Source organism: Podarcis filfolensis, assembly GCF_964270895.1.
Source record: "Podarcis filfolensis genome assembly, chromosome: 13".
Classification (NCBI taxonomy): domain Eukaryota; kingdom Metazoa; phylum Chordata; class Lepidosauria; order Squamata; family Lacertidae; genus Podarcis; species Podarcis filfolensis.
This window is the reverse complement of record NC_139615.1, coordinates 2,537,040-2,543,123: the sequence shown is the minus strand read 5'-3', so window position 1 is coordinate 2,543,123 and position 6,084 is coordinate 2,537,040.

Here is a 6,084-nt window from a genome sequence, read left to right as displayed (position 1 = left end):
TCACACCAAACTGGGAGGGGTAGCTAACGCCACAGAAGACAGAATTGAGATTCAGGGTGGCCTCAGCAGATCGGAGGGACAAAACCAGGGCGCTTTTCCCAGCGGGAACTGTTGTAAACAAAAATTGCCCTTTTCCCTTATGGGGTATCCAAGAGACCATATAGAGTCCTTACATAGGTTCCCTATTGGTAGGAGAAGATAACAGAGGCCAACCAGAGAATATTGAGAAGCAAAGCAGCTAGTAAGCCTGATCTTTATTGATCTGTTGCAACAGGGTGCTCCCCTCACACGCAGGAGGACGGAGGAGGACCCCGAACAAAGGTGTGCCCGTCCTTATATAGACATTTTAAATTCCCTGCCCTGGAGTCCAAGACCACCCCCAGAAACATCATACATACATCACAGAAGGGGTGTAACCTAAGACCACCCCCCAGATATCATACCTACATCACAGAAAAGGCGGTCTACAACATAAATCTGAGTGCTTTGTTTACCTCCTGTCCTTGTTTATCTCCTGTCTGGCAGGTTACTAGATTGGATTCCTGGGTAGCCTGGCCAGTCTTTTGTAATGTATGCGGATGATACCCAGCTCTACCTCTCTTTTAAATCAGAACCAGTGAGGGCGGTGAAGGTCCTGTGTGAGTGTCTGGAGGCGGTTGGAGGATGGATGGCGGCTAACAGATTGAGGCTAAATCCTGACCAGACAGAAGTACTGTTTTGGGGGGACAGGAGGTGGGCAGGTGTGGAGGATTCCCTGGTCCTGAATGGGGCAACTGTGCCCCTGAAGGACCGGGTGCGCAGCCTGGGAGTCATTTTCGACTCACCGCTGTCCATGGAGGCGCAGGTCAGTTCTGTGTCCAGGGCAGCTGTTTACCAGCTCCATCTGGTACGTAGGCTGAGACCCTATCTGCCTGCGGACTGTCTCACCAGAGTGGCGCATGCTCTGGTTATCTCCCGCTTGGACTACTGCAATGCACTCTACGTGGGGCTACCTTTGAAGGTGACTCAGAAACTACAACTAATCCAGAATGCGGCAGCTAGACTGGTGACTGGGGGCGGCCGCCGAGACCATATAACACCGGTCTTGAAAGACCTACATTGGCTCCCAGTACGTTTCCGAGCACAATTCAAAGTGTTGGTGCTGACCTTTAAAGCCCTAAATGGCCTCGGTCCAGTATACCTGAAGGAGCATCTCCACCCCCATCATTCTGCCCGGACGCTGAGGTCCAGCGCCGAGGGCCTTCTGGCGGTTCCCTCATTGCGAGAAGCAAAGCTACAGGGAACCAGGCAGAGGGCCTTCTCGGTAGTGGCGCCCGCCCTGTGGAACGCCCTTCCAGCAGATGTCAAAGCGATAAACAACTACCTGACATTCAGAAGACATCTTAAGGCAGCCCTGTTCAGGGAAGTTTTTAACGTGTGATATTTTACTGTATTTTTGGTTTCTATGGAAGCCGCCTAGAGTGGCTGGGGAGGCCCAGCCAGATGGGCGGGGTATAAATAATAAATTATTATTATTATTATTATTATTATTATTATTATGATAAATACTTAGTTCCTGAGCCAGGTCACAGGCTCACCCTATTCATACACAGACATACCCTTAAGAAAGGATTTGTGCACAAAAAGACAATGGGGAGGCTTTTCCACTTTGACCTTGCAGAGAAAACATTTGGTCAGTTTGGGAATAAAAAATGGTTCCAGGTCGGTCTTCCTGTGCTGATCTATGTATGTGCTTGGTTGGTATGCTTATGAACGTTACCATATATCTAAGACCATAAAATTCCTATCACATTATAAAATGCCTTGGATGAAAGAGTTTAGCAGGTGCTCATTCAATTTGCAGATCACACCAAACTGGGAGGGGTAGCTAACGCCGCAGAAGACAGAATTGAGATTCAGGGTGGCCTCAACAGATCGGAGGACTGGGACAAAAACAGGGCTTTTTTCCCAGCGGGAACGCCATAGCCACTGTAAGAGAACAGGAGAGGCGTTTATGCACCTCTTTTTCTTGAAAAATACCACTGGCCAAAACTACCAAGATGAATTTCAATAGGGACAAATGTCAGGTTCTGCACTTAAGCAGAAATAACCAGGTGCACAAATATAGGATTGTGGGGTGGGGCACAGGGCCAGATTTAGTTTTGATGAGGCCCTGAGCTACTGAAGGTAACGGGGCCCTTTATATGTCCAGCTGTCCTTTGCCAAGAACAAATTGTCGCTGTTTATTGGGTTGAATATATGCTCTATGGTAGTTGATGGACCTCATAGGTAGCTAAAGCCATTTGCACATAACAAAATATGAATTTTATCAAAATAATTGTTGAAATGAAATGCAAGCAGTCCATGCAGAATGTAGGCACCCTATATATAGAAAGGAGTAAACCAGTGATATTTTAGGGAGCAGGCTAGCAGGCGGGGCCCGTGACTTACATCATAGGAGCCCACACAACACGAAACACTGCTGCTGTATATAGGTTTTGTTTGTTTTTTATCTTATATTTTGGAAATGTGCATCCAGCTTTTTCCCCTTATTTTTTTTGGGGGGGGGCAAGAGAATGGGGGCCTAAGCTATAGCTTGTTTAGCTTATACTTAAATCCGGCACTGGGGGGTGATGCCGAACTTTTCTATTTACAACAGTGGGGGCACTTGGCTTGCCAGCAATGCATGTGAAAAAGATTGAGGGGTCTTGAGTTTGTAACCGCTAGGAGAATTGTATCTCTGTGTGTGGAATAGGGACCTCCTAACCAACCACGGGAGTCCCATGGACTGCGACAAGATCCAACCTCTCCATTCTGAAGGAAATCAGCCCTGAGTGCTCACTGGAAGGACAGATCCTGAAGCTGAGGCTCCAAGACTTTGGCCACCTCAGGAGAAGGGAAGACTCCCTGGAAAAGACCCTGATGTTGGGAAAGACGGAGGGCACAAGGAGAAGGGGACGACGGAGGACAAGATGGTGGGACAGTGTTCTCGAAGCTACCAGCATGAGTTTGGCCAAACTGCGGGAGGCAGTGGAAGACAGGAGTGCCTGGCATGCTCTGGTCCACGAAGAGTCGGACACAACTAAATGACTCAACAACAAACCAACCACGGCTCCCAGGACTCTTAGAGAGGAATCAAAGCACTTTAAATGTACGAACGTGGCCTGAAAAACAACTTCCAAGAAATAAGAAGATGCTGTCCTAAGCCTTCTTAACCACTTCCTCTTCACGGTGTCAGCATTATTCCGAAAATAATAGAACTGCAAACCAGCTTACGAGCAAGAGGAGGGGAGCAGCGTCGAAGACTTCCGCCCAAGTTATGAAAAAGTAAGGCAGTCGAAGCGACCAGCTGCCACATGTCACCCACTTGGCCGTGACTGACGCTATTTTCAGTCCTATGCTGGTAAATTCAGGTTTTGCCATCGTGGTTGATTGGCAGACCTTGTGCAACAAACCATTGTGCAATAAGGAAGTTGCTTCCCTTTCCAGGATTTTCGCTTTCATCTCCACGAACAGAACGGATCAGGGCCAAAGGTCACTCCTTCCTCCCCTTGCTTTGGTGTAACGCCCCCCGTCTTGCCCAATATCGTTGCCCCCTTCTACTCTACGCAGACGACGCAGTGATCCTATCCTTCTCAAGAGTCGGCCTTAGGAGGGCATTAAAAATTTTTGATGTTTACTGCAAATCAAATTTTCTTACAATTAACCATGGTAAGTCCAAAGTCCTAATTTTCACCAAGAGTCGAAAAACCTATAATTGGAGAATAGACGGAAAAGCTATTGACCAAGTCTTTAAATTTCAGTACTTGGGAGTCCTTCTCCAACACAACATGGGCTGGAAGGTCCATCTTGCATATGTATTAAACAGAGCTAAAGCCCTTTCCTTTGCGCTACTGCGTTTTTTCTTTTCAGATGGGGCTTTCCATATTCCATCAGTGCTAAAAGTTTTCAAGGCAAAGGTGATTGCAACAATAGCATATGCAATCCCAATATGGGAGCCCTTTGTTAATCTAACCCATTTGGAGGTAATCCAAAACCAGCTTCTAAGAAGGTTGCTAAAATTACCCAGGTGTGTAAGCAATACTGCTATACGACTGGAACTAAATGTTACATCTCTAGAAACCACATTATGGAAATGCATCCTCTGTTACTGGTTGGCATTATGGCATAAACTTCCAAATCTCCACTTGATACAGTGTCTCTGGAGAGATGACTTCCCTAGCCCCTGGGCAAAAATAATACATGGGAAACTTGTGTCCCTAGGACTATCTCCATCTGAACTATTAAAATTGGATTTAATTTCTGCCAAGAGAATTATAACTCACAAATTAGAGGAGATGGATTTACAATTTAATATTGCGACAGGTGGTGGCACCTGTTCGCCAATAAACCTTGGCTTAACACCACCAACGAAACTTCCATCTTATTTAACTACCTTATCTGTGGTGACGCACAGGTATGCCTTTATAAAGGCTAGATTCAATGTTTTCCCATCAAACGTGTTGGGTAACAGACTCTCCAACGGACAGATCTCACTCCTCTGTGACTGTAAAAGTGGATCTATAGAATCGTTATATCATATAATCTTCTGTTGTCCATTATATTCGGCTTCACGGTCCAAGTTTCTGGCCCCATATTTATTGAGAATTGCTGACAGACCTCAGGAAGCCCAAATAATATACTTATTAAACGACGAAGATACAAGTAGATCCCTTGCAGTCGCTAGATACCTGATTAATGTTTTATTTCAAAAGAGGAGAAATGGATCACTGTATGACTCTGACAGCTTAGCTAAACTTAAGAACCATCAATAAGTGCCAGAACTAAGACGCATACCCCCCAAAATCTGATGGATTTGAATTGCGGTTTACATAGAGGGAGCTTATTGTGTATAGTGTTTACTTAACTGAAGTAAAATTGGTTTTATATGGGTGTTTTAACTTGGAACTGTTTAAATTGTATTGTTTATGGATAAATTTTGATGTATTGTTTTCGATATGGGCCAATGGCCGCAATAAATAAATCTATCTATCTATCTTTGGTGTAAGGTTTTAAACACAGGCCAGTTTCTCACACACTGGGGAAGATGGGAGTCTAAGCAAGCAGCAAGTTTCGGGCTCTCGCGGTCTGAATCTGTATTGGAAATGTTTTTTTAAATATGTTTTTGTTTCATCACTCGTCGCTTGCTGTCCTGGGACAAGGCAGGCAGGATATAAATATAGGAAACAAATAACTGCAGGCTTTATAATGACCCTCATATTGTGGGTCAGGTGCAGGCACCTGGTGAAACAGTTTTCATGAAGAATGCCAAACAGCCTGCCACTGGGTGTGTTATTCTCAACACCGAAGAGTCACTATAATTTTAATTAAGCCTTTGATGTAAGGATCACAGTCTGTATCCTTTTGCTTCCCTCACAGCTTACAATTTTCTCCTTTTGGGGGTCTGCTCTCCTTGGATTCCTCCTCCCCTCTCCCAATTAACCTCCGTCTCCAGGGCTTAGTGGTGGGATTTAAGCAATACCCAACCTCATCCCAGGACGCAGAAGTCATAGCACTGACCAGAGCACTACAACTCTGCTGGGTGCAAACATCTACATAGATGAGGGTGAGGGAAGAAACACTGGGGTGGGCCGCCCCATGGCATCCCTGGGGGCTGCCCCTAGGTCTCAGGTCTGGATGCTCCTGAACCAGCAACCTTATCTCCACCTCATTCATTTCAAGCTTGCAAGCTCCAGTCCAGCGCAAACCTGTAAATGGTAGCACAGACTATGGGATGTCTGCCCCTTGTTGTAAACAAAAAGTGCCCTTTTCCCTTATGGGGTATCCAAGAGCCCATATAGAGTCCTTACATAGGTTCCCTATTGGTAGGAGAAGATAATAGAGGCCAACCAGAGAACATTGAGAAGCAAAGCAGCTAGTAAGTTTGATCTTTATTGATCTGTTGCAACAGGGTGCTCCCCTCACACGGAGGAGGACGGAGGAGGAACCTAGAATAATGGCGTGCAAGGCCTTATTAAGACTTTTGAAATTGCCACCCTGTAGATCAAGACCACCCCCAGAAACATCATACATACATCACAGAAGGGGTGTAACCTAAGACCACCC